Source organism: Pinus tabuliformis, chromosome 3_1, assembly GCF_031772625.1.
Source record: "Pinus tabuliformis cultivar Carrire ecotype Pingquan chromosome 3_1, CPIR1, whole genome shotgun sequence".
Lineage (NCBI taxonomy): Eukaryota > Viridiplantae > Streptophyta > Pinopsida > Pinales > Pinaceae > Pinus > Pinus tabuliformis.
Window position 1 is genome coordinate 461,324,455 of NC_142301.1, and position 20,271 is coordinate 461,344,725.

At 38.3% G+C, this 20,271-nt stretch overlaps 1 pseudogene; it reads right to left on the bottom strand.

Moving 5' to 3' along the window:
- Positions 1-13,181: 13,181 nt before the first annotated feature.
- On the bottom strand, positions 13,182-13,849 carry LOC149187737 (E3 ubiquitin-protein ligase RING1-like; annotated as a pseudogene).
- Between the last annotated feature and the right edge of the window lie 6,422 nt (positions 13,850-20,271).

The window sequence follows — 20,271 nt, forward strand, 5'->3', positions numbered from 1 at the left end:
GAAGTATCAATTGCAAGGAAACAACCTAGGGAGTGTCCAATGCCTTGAAAGATTGAGTAATGCCACAAATGAACATACATATTAGGAAGCCAAATCCATATTGGCAGCTTGGTAATCACTGTTATAGAAGGGTTAAAATCTAAAAACTTGAGGGTTAGGAACAATCTAACATTGCTCCAAAACCAGAGCCCTTTAGAAAAGAATTTCTAGTAATCATCCGATTAAGCAAATGCCACAATGAAAAAATCTTTAAAACAGAAAATAACCTTGCAACTCTTGATCCATGAAGAATGGATCCATTGGTAACGATCGATTTAATAGAATTATAAACCATTAAAACAAAAGATTAGAACTGAGTGTGCATATATATGATAGAGGTTATCAAAAATAGGATGAGATATTTCTAAAAAGAAAACTTCCTTAGATTTTTCAAAATGAACGGTCTAACTTTCATGTCAACGGAATATTCTTGATGTCATAGAGCCTTTGATTGCTCGGATTTCACAAAGTCCTTGGCTCTTGCGCGTTACATAGACATTTAATTTAATAATTAAATGGAAACGAATCGCTTCTCTTCCTTTGCCAAAGTGGTCGCTGCTTCAATCCATGAAGATAAGCCGAAGAAGTGTCGGTTGTTTAATATTTTGCGATGAACTCTCTTCAATGTTTTAGTGGCTAAAAATTACTTTATTCTGGAATGCCAGTTAGACTTAGAATTTGGGTTACAATTACTATTTCTTCAAAGATAAATGTAGGTTTATGTGTAGTTTTTTCAAAGATGAGAGTCTTTGATTTTGTTTTTTTCATTTTTTTTGAAATAAGAAATTTTTGGAATCATACATTCAAGATTTTGTTAAATATTGTATCATCACATTTCGAGGGGAAAAAGAATTTTTGAAATTAGGCATTTAGATTTTGTCAAATATTATATTACCACATGTCCACCACATGTTTATAGAAAAAACATATATATATTTTTTAATTTTTTAAAATTTAATTTATATTTTTAATTGTGAAATTTAATACTTTGATATAATTATTATTATTATTTAATTTAAGTCCACTCTCAAACCAAATATCAAATTAGTATATAAAACTCTGAGATAAAAATATACATACTCTAATATCAAATTAGTATATAAAACTCTGAGATAAAAATATACATACTCTATTTTGGTTATAAATTTTTAAATTTATAACTTATTGTAAAAAAACACGCTCTTAATCATTATAAATCCTATACATCTAACTTATATCAACCACTTATCAAGCACCTTTATGTGCTTACCTAATACGTATGCATGCTGTAAACAAATAATCAACGATATGTTTTGTAATGAATAATCTCTTGTTTCCTCTGTTCTCTGTACTGTAATTAGTTCTGGTTTTACTGAAGAAGAAAACGACATCGAGGACAACGTTGAAGGATGGAATTGCCTTTCAATTCGCAAATTTTATTGCAGAAGAGATTGATAATGTCAAACGATGGTGGTGCTGACGAAAAATTTATTGAAGGCAAATGAATGCTAATGTTCTGCCTGTCAGTGATAGTTGTGCGCGCAGTTATATGTAGGAAAATCCTATTAGGATTTTCCAGGTAGGATTTTCCGTTATATGTATGTCCAGGAATGAAATCTTAATGGCGACGAACATTATAAATAGATAGAGATAGGAATGAAATCTTAATGGCCACGAAAGCTATAAAATAGACGGCGATTGTTTACTGGGTCGAATGACAGCTTCTACGTGATGCACTCCGTTACGTAAATAATACAAATGGTTTCAGAATGTTGACTTGGCAGCATCCTCAGTAAAGTAGTTACGTACTTAAAACTGATTCCCGATACCGCCATCAATTCTGCGGCGTAGGGAGGGCGGCAAGGGATTAAATATATGGATAATAAATTGTTGAATTATTAGGAATGGGATTAAATAATTGGATAAGGTATTGTTAAATTATTATTTTAATTGTAATGAAAACAACTGATAATGATAGTGTTACTTAAAATATGATTTGATTATAGATTAATATGAGTTTAGTTTATAGCAAATGGTTTTTTTGGTTGGGGAACGGTGAATTATCGTATTAAGTTGTATGTAATGAAAGTTTTTAATTTTTTTTTTGAAATTTTTATAAATTAGTAAAATTGTATTAGTAAATATGGTTAATAATCGTTTTCATTATTTATATTCTTATTAATTTTATAAATAAAACTAATATATTTATTGATATTAATATTAGTATTATTTATAATAAAAAGATTAATTTCATATTAATATATATATATATTTTTTTTTCTGAATAAAGACTAATTCTATTAAGAAAAGAAATATGGTACAATCAGAGCTTTTTGAGAAGCGAAGCTAAAGAGCAAGGGAGCCGGAAATGATATGATATCAACCTCGGTCCCAAAGAGCAACCACGGCATAAGCAAAAGATGACAGAGAGGACAAGAGGAACAAGCTGGTCTAGGGAGTCTACCCAGCATGGGCAGAATCTTCCAATCTACATTTTTTACCTTTCTTTTTACTGACTTTGACCCAACCATTTGGATCTGGCTGGACCGAAACTACTTGCAGATTGTTCTGTGCTAAAGGAGGAGATTCCTTGTCTGAATCTGAAGGCGAAGACACATGTGAACGTTTCTGCGAGAACAGAGGCACAGAATGATCCTCGGTGCGGGCTGAGGGTGCGTCCTTCGGTTGCTCCAAATTCTCCTCTTCCACTTCAATGTCCTCCTCATCAGAGCTAGAGGACTCTATGTCATCCATAGGGGGAATATCACACGGTTTCCAACTCTTGGATTTGGATTTACGAGTGATATTCTTCTTTTTGTCAAAGAACGATGCACATGAGTTCTGGAGATGCCCCGTCTGATGGCAATGGCGACACCTGAAGGATGTGTTCTCATAGTCCAAAGTTTGCGTCCAATGGAAGTCCCCGACTTTGAGGATGATCTGATCTGGCAACCCTTTACTAATGTCTATTTCTGCACAAATTCTGCCAAAGGTATATATTCCTTTCTCTGCCCTTGAGGTATCGGTAGCCAGGAAGCGGCCTAGGGTGTCCCCGATTCCTTGAAAGACAGCAAAATGCCATAGATGCGCAGGAAGATTTGGAAGCCTGACCCAGATAGGAAGCTTGGTGATGACTGCAGAGGAGGGGTCAAAGTCTGGGAACCAGGGGGAGACGAAGAGTCCAGCTGATCCCCAGAACCAGGGGCCTCCCATTAAGGCTTTCTGGTAATCTTCGTTGAAGGCGAGGACTACAATAAAGAAGCCTTTTGAGCAGAGGAAGACTTTGCAGTTGTTGGTCCAATTGGAATGGATCCACTGGTATAGATCAGCCGTGCGGGGCCATAGGCCATTAAATCTGCAGATGAGGGCTGTTTCTGCAAATGTTTGGTGTTGATCATCCAGAGATGGATGAGAGATTTCAATAGCAGGGGTTTCCTCCATTTTGTCCACCAAGAAAGGCTTGGGAGCCTCGGCAGATTGCGCAGACTTCTTGGCAGGCTGTGCATGTACTGCATCTTTGTAGGAAAAACCTTTGGAGGCAGAGGATTGCCCAACTGCACCTCCCCTTAGTCGAAGTGATAGGATCACTGTGGCATTTCTTTCAATATTATAAAAAGAAAGAGGCAGATTGTTATCAAGCTGCTTACCTGCAAAGAGGAGTCGCATAAGGGAGGAAGGGATCCCCAGCCTCTGTTCAAGTATCTTTGAGAGATGGCTCACTGTGAAAGACGGCTGGACCCCAAGGAGCATGGTTTTGCCAGTCAAAAGAATTATTTGAATCTGAAAATTCACTTGCTGGAGATGAATAGGATCTCGGCTGCCTGAATGAGGAGACGAGGTTGAAACAGTGAGATTGCGGTACTGTAGAGCCAGCTCCAGATCCTGGCAATACTGCTGCTGCATGTGAAAGAGTGCGGTAGTTGCCAGAGGTATTTCGTCAAACACTTGACGCACATAGGGAGGGGATTTTTCCTCTGCAAGCAAAACTGGCGGGTTCAAGTGTTCCGATCCTTCGCTAATCCTACATTCGGTGCATTGGGTTCTGAGATCCGGCGCCCACCACTGATGAAGGTCGTGCACCCTCTTGACATCCGGCGCCCGAACCAAAGTAACCATGAGCCTCGCGGAGGGAAAATGCCGCACTGCGAGGCTCGCTTTTCTGTCTGCTTCGATTTTCGGCATCGTCTGCTGGTTGGTGAAATGGGCATCATAAGCCGAGCAGATATCATCCCTGGGATTAACATAGAGGCACTTGTCCCACTTACACTGTCGCACCGTGGACGCCGGGTGTCGGGGCCATGCTTTCCTGAAGCTCTCGGCTAGGAGGATTGCAGGCTCTTTTAGATCTACAGCATCAGTATTCGGGGTATGGAAATCTTGTGTGCCCGCCTTTGAGTGAAGACCCCGAGATCTCAGCCCAGATCTCTCCAATCTCTTCGCAGCCGGAGCTATCCGTGACCCAACGGCGACATGGGGCCAAGAGACGTCAATGATGGAGTTCGAGCTGGTGAATATGGCATGGTCGTGATGCTGTTCTGCAGCAGAGAGACAGCCCCTGAGTCTTTGCGCCGATCTCTCAAACCCCCTCTCACACAGAGCAAGCCGAGGGCCGACGGCGGCCGAGGGCATGGAAACGGTGGAGCTAGGGTTCGCCATCTCAATTCTCTAATTTCATATTAATATTAACATTAATATTCAAATCAATATTTAAAGATATTAATATTAAACTTAATATTTATCAATAACAACAACTAATAATAATATTGTTATAAGACTAAAATAATTAAAAATCAATATTATTAAAATGCTGAAGTAATCAAACCTAAAACATAAATAAATTTACCTAAATAACATTACTAACATTATTTAACATTATCAATATTGTCTTAATGGTATTATTAATAATATTAGTTATGATATTATTTAATAATGATGGTATTTATTATAACCTTAACATTATTATGAAACTTAAATTTATAAAAAAACTAATATTATAAAATGTAAATTTATAAAATTAATATTATATTTCACCACCATACCAAATGAAATTAAGCAACACCAAATTCCAATTTTAATTTTCATAAATATTTTTTTAATAAATTACAAGGATAGCTACTTTTCACAAATGATTTTTTAATAAATTAAATAGAGGAACAAATTTTAAAAACTGATTTTTTTCATATTGTTCATTACATGATGTATTAGACAAAGAATATTCCTTTAACTTACAATCTCAACCATTCATTTGATTGAAAATATAATTCCTAAACCCAATTCCAATATAAACCATCCTTTCAACATAATAAATAAATAAATAAATAAAACTTCACTTGAATAATAATTTAACCCATACATAAATAAATAAAACCTCACTCGAAAAATAATTTAGCCCATTTTAATTACCTAGTAATAAAAAATTATCTTTACTTTTTTAATATTGTAACCCATTAACAAAAAAGATGAATTAACGAAAGGAACTTTGAATAGTCTCATCCACCTTATTGTTGTGTGTATATTCTCACACTATTTTTAGATCAGCAATAAGCCCGCGTTTAAGTATACTATTCCTGTAGAAATATAACCAAAGTATCCTCCTTTCGTTAACTATTTATTATATAAATATTGAATTTTGTAGATTGGGTTAGGATGTTATTTATGTTTGAAAGAAGAATTTTAGCGTAAATTATATGTAGAAAGATTTTTGTCTACACGATTTCGAACCAATTAGTGTGATTCATCGTCACGAGAAGTTAAAGACACAGATCCAGCTTTGCATATTAAATAGTTTGAGCAGAGCCTCCAACGGATCAAGGCTATCTTGATCAACAACTAATTTTGACTTAGAGACCAGAGTCAAAAAGTCATTTTTATAATTTAGTGATATTAGGTGACCATATCTTTAAAAATATTTTATAAATAAATAAAATAATTGGTGCTTACATTAATAGTTAGTTAAAAAGGTATTATTTAATAATTAAAAATTATAAGCTATTAGAAATATTAAGTTTTATGGAAGACCTTAAAAATATATATAAGGTGTTCTTCTCCGAAGGTGGTAAAACCTATCAACTCAGGTGTCAAACCAACAGTGAGGACAGCCATCTCTGGCTGCTATCCGCGAATGCTGGGTTTGACTCATCACTGTTAAATAGGAAAACCACGCCACCTGGCATAACCCTACTGGTGGTCCGTAATCGGGAGCAGGCTCTCACTCCTGCCAGATGCCTCTGGGTCTTGGGCCGTTAACCTGTTTCCTTACGTCCGAGGAAGACGAGCTCTTAGCCAAGCAGAAGCAGTTTTACGGCATACTCCAGGCCGAATATATAAGGTGTTCTTAAGATAATGGTTAGTTAAGAAAAAATAAAATAATAAACATAAAATAAAATAAAATAAATAAATAAAAATACATAAACAAATATATAAAAATATAAATAAATAAATTTAATTAAGAACGTATTTAGTAAAGGTAAAAGTTAGTTGAAAAAAATAAATAAATAAATAAAATAAAACTAAAAATAAAAATAAAAGAATAATTAAATAGATAAAACTAACAAATAAATAAATATACCCGAAAGGAAGAAAAAAATAATAATAATAATAAAAAAACGCGCAGGGGAGAAAAAGAAAGACTAAGACGAAAGGGCAGGGATCCAACAACTATTGATCTTACTACATGTGATTTACGAAGTTATTCTTTCAACTATTATGGATCATAGAAGCCTCAATTCAACTATTGATTCCCTGCATGGTAAAGCCATTGCTTCTAAGGTTCATCGATTTGAACGGGCATGCTTGCAGGTCTCGAAGTTGAAGTCTGATCTAACTATTGATCTTCCAGCCATCATCTCTATTGAGATTGCTAGGCCTTCTTTCAATCTCAATAGTTTCCCTGAATTTACGATGATGGAATTGAGCAACTTTGGCAACAACCTTGGCCTCCTCTATATAAACCTGATGATTGGTCTTTTCCACATGCTCTACTAATGCTGAAGACTTGGTTCTCCCATGTCTTAGGTCAGCTGCATGTTTGCTGATCCTCTGATGGATGGAGCGCCCTGTTTCCCCGATATAGGGGGTCCCACAAGAACAAGGGATCAAGTAGACACCCTTCATGTCCTTAGGGTCAACAGGATCTTTCACCGATCAGAGGGATTTACGAATGGTGTTGAGGGGCCTAAAGGTTGAGGGAATATCATACCTCTTAAGGATCCGAGCAATCTTGTCTGTGGTTCCTTGGACATAGGGAAGATGGACACCTAGTCGGTGCTCCTTCGGTTCTTTATTAATTAATGCATTTTTAGAGGCTTTAAGGAAAGCCTTCTGACCTAGGTGCCTACTATAGCCATTCTCCACAAAGACATTAAAGAGATGGGATCTCTCCTTATCAAAGCTATTATTATCATAAATCCTAAGGGCATGAGTAGTGAGGGTATTAAGAACACCCATCTTTTGAGCAGGGAAATGATGGGAATCGGCATGAAGATACTGCTCAGTATGCGTTTTCTTTTGGAATACTGAGTGGGAGAGCGAGCCATCCTTATTCTTCGATATAAGAATATCCAGGAAAGGGAGGCAACCATTGACCTCTTTTTCCATGGTGAACTTAATGGCAGAGGATTGACAGTTGAGGTGATTGAAGAAGCGATCCAGCTCCTCTTGGCCATGGGACCAGATGACATTAGTGTCATCTACATACCTTTTCCATAGCTTGGGAAGGAGACGAGCCGAGGCTAAAGCTTTGGCTTCGAAATCTTCCATAAAAAGATTCGCAACAATAGGGGAAAGGGGGGAACCCTTTCCCCTATTTATATTATCAAATATTATTTTATAAATATTGTGTTGGTTTTTGGGTTGAAGTGTGAGGTGTTAGTTAAATTTTTGTTTGCTATTATTATTATTGGGTTGAGAGGTTTTTTCTACGACCCAATATGATGTGTGATGGTATCTGTCCATCATCAAAATTGAAATTTTGTTCATGTTAACCAAAATAGAAATTTAAAAAATCTAAAAATAAAAAAAATTAAATAACTATACAAAATATTTAAATAATGTTGGCTCATAAAAAATTTTGCATGTGAAGAAATTGGATCCCTCTCAGTTCATATTAGATTCGTATTTAAGATGGATCTATGCTGGTTACGTGAATGTTTTTTTGTTTGTCAAGTGTGGTCTGGGTTCATCAGGTTTGATTTGTGGCTCGAGAAACCATGACATAAGGGCATTTAAGCTGCGAAAATCACATGGGGATTGCACATAGCTTAGGCCATACCAGCCCTTAACATGAATGGATTTTTTAGAGTTTCAAACCAGTGACCTTCTCATCACAAAGTGACTTAACAATACACCCCATCACCGTCCTTCACATAACAAAGTGACCTTCTCATCACAAAGTGACTTAACAATGCACCCCATCACCCTTCTTCACATAACAAAGTGACTTAACAATAGCCCCATCCATCAACATCTATTCGACGCCCTGTGGGCATAACAAAGTGACCTTCTCATCACAAAGTGACTTAACAATGCACCCCATCACCCTCCTTCACATAACAAAGTGACTTAACAATAGCCCCATCCATCAACATCTATTCGACGGCCTGTGGGCATTATTACGTTTATTACGTGAATGTTTATTTGACTTTTGTGTTTGTATTGGGTGGAAGTTATTTTTTAATTAATTAGATATTTATATTATTTAATAAGTTAATTATTAAAATAAAGTATAAGTTATATTTATTCATAATTTTATAATAAAGTATAAAATTATATAATTTTTTTTTTGAAAATTTGATATTTATATTAATTTTTTTTAATTTTCACGTCTTTTATAAATTAATTTAGTTTTGAAAAATAATTTAATTAATAAAAATTTAATTATAGAATGTTAAGTAAATTATGAGATTAAGATTCAAATGTTTAGATTGATCTTGTTTATGTAAAAGATATATATGTGTAAAAGAAATATGTAAACACCTAGAAATCATAATAATAGAGGTCTTAACTAACTTGCGCAATGACATATGCGCTCATTCGGATCATTTCATCCATATAACTCCAAGACTGCGGTCTTCAAATTGTATTCACGATCCATATATTTTTCTCAATATATAACATGCCGATTTTTTCTTAGTGAAAAAAAAAAAAACTAACTTGCGCAATTACCATTTCCTCTCGTGACAAAATTTTTTTACGAATTAATTTAAATACAAAACATAAAAAAAATTATTTATTTAAATTATTAACTACGAGAAAAGAAATAAAAAGGTTTTAATGCTTCCCATTCTACTTCAATCTTTACACTTTTGAGTGGCCAATGAAATCACCAATTGATTCCAATACTACTTCAATCTTTACACTTTTGATAAGTAAATTGTACTGGGTGGGTTGGTTTCAATTTCTCATTACTACATATGTTGGACGTATTTTTTAATGTTGAGTTGATATTACTTCAATCTTTACACGTAGATCGTATGTGGTGGCTTGGCTTCAATTTTTCATTACTAGACATGTTGGATGTATTTTTGAATATGGTGTTGGTATTAAGGGATTTATTTTTGAATGTTGTGTGATATTAGGAGATTTGTGTGTCTTACACAATTCATAAAATTTAAATACAATATTAAGACTACTTCATATTTATTGTGCATTCATACTTTTGGAGTTTTGTTGTATAAAGCTTTTATTTATGTATTCAAACAACAAATGACAATGGAGGGTCATTTTGTGCAATTTAGTATTCTTTTTTATGGGTATTGTATTAAAGTGTTTTTTTTTTTTAATTAATTATTATTATTTTTTTTCTTCCAAATTTTTTAATGATAATTTATTTATTTTTTAATTATATATATATTTTTCAAAAAATGTTGTTTTATAAAAAAATTATCTTAATAATTAATTAAGTTAATGAGTATTTTTATTTTGAAAATAGGATAGAGGTTATTAATTAGAGGATAAGGATTTAACCAATATTTATATATTTTTTCTATGATTTAGGTGATTATAGAGTTCTTGAGATGATAATTGTCACATTATCGCGTTGTATGATAACATAAGCAGAATGGTAAGGTAACGACTATTTCTTGACCTCACCTCAATCCACAATTAATGCTACCAGATCATGATCACTCAATCAAGGACTGAGCATTTATGCCTTGCGCATGATATAGATTCAAATACCACTGATCAATACATTCTTTCTTGTAGACTCACAACGTTGGATGGTTTGGTTACTGGTGGTCTTGAGTTGCTGTGGAACACATACAACTTGAACAAAACAAAAGCAATTGCAACATTATGATTATCATGGTGGGAAAGAGAGCTCGAACCAGAAGGGGTGACATGGGACAAGGATGTCAACCTCTCCCCCTAACATGCTCTGGGCGAGGAGAAATTTGTTGAGGATATTCCAATGCATATTCATTGACTCGTGGCTGCAATGGACGTAGAGGAGAGATGAAACACCGATAACGCTCTCTGCTCACCAGGCAACTTAGGGATCAGGAAGAAACCAGAGAACGCTTCGAGAGCATAATGGCAGAGGCCAACGCCTTTCTGGTCCATATGCACACAACTCTTACGAACCTATACATGGCGACGATGATCCCATTTCCTCCTCCTCCTCCTTCTATGCCTCCAATTCTCATGATAGGTCTGAAGTAGTTGGCTCCTCCCATCAGGGTTTGAGATCATCTCATTTGGGGCAATCAGAATCACAATGAAAGAAGCAAAGGGTGATAGCCAACCATAACTCACTGGAACTCGTGGAACAACCACAGAACCTAGCCAGTCAGACTGGCACCAAAGACACATCTAACAGAGAATCCTTCAAGAGACAAGAGGAGTTTTATGGTGCATTCATTGAATGGGAGTGTCCTCCCTGGCTGCCAGAAGGATACGTCGACCCATTCCTGTATTTAGAGCAACATGAATAGGCCAGAAGGGAGAAAGAAAAATGCAACAAGGTTTTGGTGGGACCAACTCATCCAACCTAGCCCAAATATGACTATGAAAAGGTGTAAACCCATTAGGCATGATGGATCTCCACAATTATCACTCTCCACGGTTTTCATTCTCATGTTATTTTGTTTCTCTAGACTGTCTAGTTTCCGCCATGTTCATTTTATATTTGTTGTTTTATAGTCAATGTCATGCACTTGAACTGATCGAGAAACCATCTGGTTTCCCTGTCATGTGCATATGGTCCCCGTGCTCCTTTCCTCAAGACTATTTGGTGCTACTATCAAATCTATGGCTTAAAGCTCCTAGGAGACGGCCTGGTTTCCTTTTCATGAGTAGGGAGTTTTCATCGGGTTTGTCTGTCTGAAACATTTTATTGGACACATACATTTCCAACTATTCAAGGTTGTATTTTATGTACATGTTTTATAATTTACATTTTTTTATTTATTCATGTGTTCTTTTAATTTCCATTTTCCACTTATTCCATCATTCAATTGTTAATTGACATATGATAGTTCATATACATGTTAAATGATGATCCCTATCATTATTCACCATATGTTTGTTTCCCAAGGAAAAATCGCAATTTTATTCATAATGAACAAAATTAGATATTGTAGATGCTAGAAAACATATGCGTAAAACAACATATCTTGGTATCCAAGATCAATAACAACTCATCAAAGAGTTAATACAAAACTACTTTCTTCTACCTTTATTTCTTTCCACTTTCCTCCAACCATTAGAGTTTGGAGTGGAAGATACAATAGTCATTTGAGTCTCTTTTACATTTACAAGAATTTCTTTGTCATTCTGATGCATGAATTCTTTTGGTACCACTGACTTCTTCTTCAGATGGGATTTTCTCTATTTGCTGCTACTGAAAAAAAGGCATTGGAACTATTGAAGGATCATGTTCAACATCACTCTTCTTCATGGATTCTTGGGGTTTTCGGACATTGTTGTTTGAGGTTTTTTCTAGGATTTCTTCATCCTATGCTTCAACTTCTTGGGATTTTGAAAACTACCAACCTTTTGGCTTTGGAGCTTGTCACTTTTTCCTTTTAGGATTTTTGTTTGCTTGTGGACACGCATTTTGAAGATGATTAGTTTGTAAACTATATGGCAGCGAAATGTCGTATTCTCGTAATCAAGAGGCTGAGACCACTGCAGATTGTTGTGTAACAAAATAATTCTATTAGGTAAACATTTATTGAGGTCTACCTCTACGCAGATTCTGGAAAAAGTGAAAATTCCTTTTGAGACTCTATCTACATCAACTTTTAGGAACTTCCCCAAGGAATTCCCTATTCCTTCTAATACTAAGTGATACCAAAAATGCAGGGAAGCTTATGTAACTAGACCCATACTGGCATTTTGGAGACCACCATGGTATTTGCATAAAATATCGGGAAGAAAGGTATCAAGAAGAGACACGCATTGCCCCAAAACAATGGTCCCTTGTTTAACACATATTCCAGATGTGTTGTTGTGTCAAAATTTACAATAAAAAAACCTTTACAACATAGGTGAATTTCACAGTTTTCTGTCTAGGTAGAGAAAATCCATTGATGTAGGCTCTCCGATTTGGTCCAGAATCCATTGAATTTGCAGATTTTTGCTTTTGTATGGAAATCAGAGTACAGTTCATTTACATTTGGCAAGTTGATTGTCAATGCTCGTACCTAGTTCATTTGCTCCACAATATAGGGACCAGGAAGATTTAGACATTGTTATGTGTTTTTTCTTGGTTTTGTCTTCCCTTTAATTGCACCCTTGAAGGAAGCTAGACCTTTGGAACTAGATCCAGGACAACCTCCAAGAAATCGCATGTTCATGATTATGGTTGAATCATGTACAATGCCATAGTCCTGCAACTTGAATCCCTCTTGCAGAGATTTCCCCGCATAAATCAAATTTTGGAGTCTTACTGGAATACCTATCTGTTCTTGAATCTTTTGCTTCAGATCTTGTACCCGATCCTAGATCCAAACCCTCATACACACTGATTTCCCACTCAATGTTTTAATAAAAATTTGGATCAGAGCCCCCTCAATCAAATCTCAGGGTTGGAAACCTAGATCTGTCCTCATATTGGTCTCATCTGATAGATTCGAGGGTAGATTTATTGCATCGAGCATCTTGGCGTGACAAGAATCTACTGCTACTTCCCTGTAGATTAGATACGAAACTTGGAAACATAATCATTGTTTTACAGATCCAACACCCAGAGCTGAAGAAGAGATATTGCTTCAACCCCGGGCGTGCATTTGATCATATTCCAGATCATATGGTGGCATCCCATATCGACATACCAGGCAAGAATTATGCCATGCAGGCCATGGAAGAATGAAATCAACATGATACATATGATTATAGGGCATCCACTTTCCATATTTGCCCAATTCGAACTCATTGTTATACACCGCACACTTCCCCGCCACATCCTTTCCGCTAGACGTCACCTCCTACAGAGCGTCCACTGAGGCTCTCGACGTCGGGGCAAGCCCCTTCTGCCGGTGTTGCTCTCCGACAATTCCTACAAGAGCTTCTCTAGCACGGGGCTGAGTAAACAATTCCCCAGATTCCCTTGCATCATTCTCCTCATGGCCATGGGGAGCAATTCATTGTTGTGCACGTGCCTGTGGGGAGGGAAGTATAAGTGGCTAAAGGGCCAACCCGAAGCATGCTTGGAAAGGGATTGTACCACCTGGGCCACGACTTTGTCTTATTTTTCCGCACCATGATTTCCATTTTCAAGTTTTTCGACAAAGCCTCGATGGCAATGAGGGTAGACCGACTTGCTTGCACCGTGGGACTGTCTGATTTCCATGTTGCACAGATGGCACCACCAAATCATGGCAGACGACATCATTGACAATCCTCACCAAAAGCCCGTCGCCTATTTAGCGAAACCCTTGGAACCCTCAATTCTCCCGTGCCGAGCTGAAAAGATCAGATGGACACCCATGGCATGTTTTATTGCATAAACTAATTGAGCAGTAACATCTGCACATTGGTTATCTGATATGAAAATTTTTAATCCCTCTCAAATAATCCATATGCTACTCTTACTCTCAACTATGGATCAAACATTACACTATGTATACTCATCCAGTTTGGAGATTAGATATGAACCTCCATGGAACATTCAATGGACATGTCACACAATGATCCTTGATAATATTTTCCTTCATTCTTTATTCTTTATTGTATTAGGTAAGAACCACCATGTCCATGGAGACTTTTATATAAACCCTTCGGAGGTAAAGATTCCTCAAATTGCGCAAAACAAAATAGTTGGGATAACAACTTAAGAAATCTTGAAACAAGCTCTTCAATAGGTATTTCACTACCGAGCTCTTCGTTAGCGTACTCACCAAACCATTCACCATATGTTTTTTTGTTTTTTGACGAAAAGGCGCAATTTTAATTAATAAGATTTAAGAAAATTACATGTTGTATACCAGAATATATGAAAAATTCTTTCACTACTATCCAAATATTAACAGTCCAAGAGTCATATGCAAAAATATTTACAGACCATCCTTTTAAAAACAGTAGAAACGATGGCAAACTAGGATCATTAAGTCTAAAAACTAGATAAGCTTAAAGAAACTGGAAAACTACACCAATAAAACATAAAGATTGATCTCATAGATCATTCCCGAAGGATTCCTGCCCCTTCAATGAAGGGCCGATGGTAGATTTGGAAGAAAGCCCCATCCCTGTACTCATGAATAAACCTGTGTCCTCTAGTCAGTTGCGCGATCTCTTTGGAAAGAAGATCAACAACTTCATTCCTTTCCCTGTATATATGAGGGCAGACAAAAAACTCAAACTGAGATTTTAAAAATAAAGCATCCTCTAACAGATCCCTGAGTGTGTGCAAGTGACAGAGGTAGATCCCATTGATCCAATTTATGATAAGCTGAGAGTCCCCAAAGATCTGAATTTTGTGGTAGTTTTTTTCTCTTGCGAAAAGGAGGAGGTGGCTAATGCTGTTTAATTTTGCATAGTTATTTGTTCCTTGCCCGAGACCCACTTTGATTTTGAAAAAAACAGAGTCATTTAAATGAAAAACAACCTTCCCCACCACAGCCTTCAGGTTGTGCCGAGCCATTAAAATAATCCCAAGGCTGATTTCTGTCTATGATCTCTGGGTTGATGATTCTGATGGAATGTTGAATCAGATCCTCAGGGATTAGATTGTAAATGGCCAAGATATGATTGCATGAGACTACCCAGAGGATGGGATTTTCTAGAAATATCTGGTGATTTATAATAAGCCAAATGCCCCAGCAAACGATGAGAGGCAGGTTTCTGATTTTATGAGTGGCAACACTCGTCCACCAACCATGCCAAGTATCGTTTATATTCTGACTAGCCCAACGAGTTTTAATTGAGAGGGCCAAGTTTATGTGATTCCAAATTTAAGACGAAACCAAACAGTGAAGGAAAAGGTGGTCAATATCCTCCGACTCCGCATTACATAGGCAACAACGATAGGGGCCATGAAGCATGCATCTTCTTAAATTTATTTATGTGGGAATATTGTTTGTGAGGATGCCCCACATGAAGAGGCGAGATTTGCGGGGGGCCTTCAGCTTCCAAAGATGCCGCCACCACCAAAAATTTTCACCCGCTGACCGAGCCTCCATGATCGATGCAAAGCCAGATTTTGGGGAATATCTGCCTGTTGGGGCCTTTGCCCAAATAATTTCATCTGCCCTGTCAGAAAACTGGACGTTGGCTTCCTCCAAAGCCCCCACAAACCACAACTAGACCCTGTTCCATCTTCCCTCTATTCCCAAATTCTCGAAATCCATCCACTGCAGACTTGGCCAAGCAGGGCGCCCCACTGTCGCAACGTGAGCAAGTCGTGTGAATCCTGCCTCCAACAAGTCCTGTCTCATTTCTCTAGGAAGGATGTGTGCATTCCCACTTCCAGCCCAGGCATCAGAGCCAATTCTAATCTGTGAACCATCACCAACTTTCCAAGCTAAGCCTTCCTTTATAATGCCAAAGGAGTGAGTAATGGCTTTCCAAATTCTCGATGCACTTGGGATGTAGTGATAGGGGCTGTGAATCTAATTAACAATTGATAATGGATAAATGTATTTGCCGTAAACAAATTCCTTCCACAAGCTGTTTGTGGTTATTATTAGCCATCCCATCTTTGACCCGAGGGATTTTGCGAAATCCTGGGGTTCCTTCAGCCCCCACCCACCCCATTTTTTGGGCTTGGCAATCCTTTCCAGTTTTACCCAAGCAAAAGTTCTTCCCGCATTTTGGCCCCGCCAAAGAAATCTGCAAAAAATATGCTGTATTCTACGTAGAATGCCTTGAGGAATCCATGCCAGGGACATCCAGTATACTAGGATTGCCTCTAATATTGATTTTATCAGGGTGAGCCTATCAACACAAGAGAACCATTTCTGCTGCCAGATATTGATGCAGTTTTCAATTTTTGCTAAAAGCCACGACCAGTCAACAATATGGTAACTGTTTGGCTTAAGCTTGAAACTCAGATACTTCAGACCTGAATCCAACTCTTGCCTGACGAAAGAGAAGTGTTGGGATGCATATCTTTAGTCATTTTGTAGAAAAGAATTAAAAATGATAGTTGATTTGTCATAATTTGGCTCCATACCTGTGGCTTTACAAAACAGAGATAGTATGGACTTGAAGCATGAGGAGTCATGAAAAGAGCCATTTAAGAAAATAAGAACATCATCTACAAATAAAATATGTGAGAGAACAATTCTGTCAGTGATTGCAACCCCTCCCAAGCTTCCATCTGATCTCGCCTTTTTTAATAACCTACTTAAGCCTTCCATAATCAGAATAAACAACAAAGGAGAGAGGAGGAAACCTTGTCGGAGACCTCTCTCAGCATGGAATAAAGCTGAAGCCGCCCCATTAATTAGAACACTAAAAGACACAGAGGTGAAGCAACACAAAATCTAGTTGATAAACTGGTGAGGGAACTGAGGTGAGTAAGCATGTGTTGGAAATAGGACCAACTCACACGATCAAAAGCCTTGGATAGGTTTCTCTTGAGGATAGCAACCTTTTTGGAAAGAGTGTTAATTGAGTGGAGCACTTCCTAGGCAGTGCTTATAGCTTCATGGATTTGACGGTGACTGAGGAAGGCAAACTGTTCCTTTGAAATCATCCTAGAGAAGATTGGCTTGATACGAAGGGCAATGATTTTGGAAGTGATCTTGTAAACACAATTGCAGAGGGAGATGGGCCTAAAGTAATCAAAAGTTTGGGGCTCGTCCACCTTAGGGATGAGCACAAGGAAAGTAGAATTGAAAGCCTCCGACATCCTTCCCGAAATCCGACAGTCCTCAATGGAAAACAACAGGTCCTGCCTAATGAGCTCAAAAAAGGTAATGTATAATTCAATTGGCCAACCATGAGGCCCTGGGATTTTGTCTTTGCTGAAACCTTTCATAGCTGCTTCAAATTCTCCCAAAGTGACAAGCTGATTTAGAGACTCTTCTTCCTCTTCCTCAACAAACTTAGGCATAGTGTCCACCACCAATTTAAGCAATATTAGTTCCCCTTGGGATCTTATAGATGTTTGAGAAGTGCCTAACTCCCATGTCAGCAAGCTAGGTGAAAGAACTGGCCTCTCTGCCAGTATGGTCTTTCAGTTCCCAGATTGTATTAATAGCTTTTCTGCCCCTAGCGAACTGTTTATTTTTTTTGTATTCTCATTACCTGACTTCAACCATAAAGCTCTGCTTTTTAGTTGCCAAGTCTCCTCATTCCTTCGCAGCAACCTGATCTTTTCTTTCTCCAGGTTTATGGGATGTTCTTTCCCTTGAAGGGAGGTGAAGCTGGACAACCCCAATGATTCAAGATGTTTTAGCTTTCTTTCGATCCTAATTAGTTCCCCACCCTCCCTTTTTTGCTTGGCTTTTGCTCAGCTGATAGTTTTTTCCTTCAGGTGGGCTAGATTGTTTGAGATGACCACCGCTGGAGGGGGATCGGAATCCTGATTACAGTGAGTCCAACAATCCTTGACAATAACATGGAATTCCTCCTCAGTTAACCATGAAGCATTAAATTTAAAGGGGGATCCAGGTTCTAGGTTTAGATCCTCAATTTCTAGAAATGCCAGTGAATGGTCCGAGCAACCCCCTGAACCAACCCATTGATGAATGTGTGCATGGCGATTTAGTAATGGGGATTTTATTAGGAATCGGTCGAGCCTTCGAGCCAGGGCATCCTCCCCCATTCTACGATTCGGTCAGGTTGGCATGATACAAGCCGAATCAATGCTTATTAAGTGATGGGCATCCAACAAGTTTTCAGAAAACCCTGTTAAAACGTCCCACTGAGTTCTATGGTCCCATGATTCTGCGAGCTCGAGTGAGAAATTGAGGTCACCACCAATGATTAGGTTCTCACCTTGCATAAAATCTGCATGGAGCAAATTCTCCCAAAAAACCTCTCTATTCTGGCACGACCCATAGATGTTAATAATCCTCAGGGGGATATTGAGCGAGATGGAGGTGAAATCTTCTTCAAGAAAAGCCTTACCTCCACAGGCATTTGAGATCCTGATCATTTTATTATTGAACCCAAGGGCACAACCCCTCGACCTCCCTCTCACATCCAAGAAGAAGAAATCCCAATCTGGCAGGAAGGATTTTAGGGCTTTATTTACAAGGGGACCATCACTGAGGGTTTCTTGCAGTAAGAGAAAATCCAACTTTTCTGACAAACACAGTCTTCTTAGCGCCAATTTTTTATCTGGGCTAGCCAAACCCTACAATTAAAGGAGATGCCTTTCATGGGGCAACCTTTGCAGGGTTCCCCTTTGCTCTAAGGACCTAATCTATGGGAGACTGGATACCTGAAGCCACCTCAAGGCTTGCCCTTTTGATAGCTTTTGAAAGACGAGATTGTCTGCCTCGAGGGGCCTTGGGAGGAAGGGATGGGTGTGGATCCTCATCCAGTTTGAAAGCATGGATGGAGAGGGGAATGGAGCGCAAGTTATATCGATGGGAAGTGCTAGAGGCCAAATCCCTAGAGGGGTCTTGAGAAAGGTCATTTTGGACAATAGAGCAGGGGGTACTGAGGAGAGGGTAGGGGAAGAGACCACATGGCAGATAACGAGGCTCAGCTTACCAGTTTTAGAAACAATATTTGACGTACAAATTGAAGATGCAGAAATAGATAGCGTGCAATTATTTGTAAAATGAGGATGGGGGGAAGAAGAAGAGGTATCCGATAACACATTGTTCTCCCTGGAGTGTGATATAGTGATGGGGGCATCCATGGTCCAGGCGTCCGACTTAGACCACACAAAATTTGGCCCTCCTTGACCCTGCCTCAAACCGCCTTGAAGCACACTGAGATCATCCATCCCTAGCTCTGTTTGTGTGCTTTCTGCGACAAAAAATTTCGGAGGGCTCAACCTTCTCCCTATTACCAAGGGACATGTTTTGTAAAGATGGCCAACCTCATGGAATCTCTAGCACTTGAAGGGAATTCCCTCATAATCCAGCTCTTGCAATCTAATAATGTCACCTATTTGAAAGCGATAACTCTCCACCAGGCCTCCTCTGGTATCCATATGGACTAGAATTCTGGCCATTTCCAGACAGCCTGAGTCCAGGTATGATCTATCGTGTTCAAGGTAAGTGCCCAAGTCATCACCTATACACTGAAAAATGTCTTCGGACCATAATTACAGTGGGAGCCCCGACAAACGAACCCATATCAGCCCTACACCTAGGTTTTCCTTCTCCGGATCGAATAGAGGTGACCAGCGTTTAAGTAGGACGGGGATCACTTCAAGATGCCAATAACGCGTCAACGCCCAATCAACCTATTCTGGATCTGAAAAGATAAGGGCGAACCAGCCCTTGGACATCGACAAAACCGCAGGAAGTTGCTCCATAACATTACCCCATACCTCCATTGTCAATCTCTTGAAACGGCCCTGGGAGTAGTTCCTACCTCGGACCCTGCCCACTAGCACAATGCTTTCTGTCAAAGCTGCTTTATCCATGCCTACGCCTTTCCCAAACACAAGCAATCGACCCCTCTCTTTTGATTTGGACAACTTTGATTTCTTGCCAGCCTTCTCCTTTGAGCCAAAGCCTGAAACTTGCTCTCATTCAGCCCCTAGAGGGTTATCATCCGAGTTCGAGGCACGGGCCTCGTCCACCTCGGTGTCCTTGTTTGCTATGTCGTCGAAAAAACCGGAGGGTAGAATGCTGCTCCCTGGTTGTATGATCATGAAACCTCCCATGAAGAGTTCTAACCTGT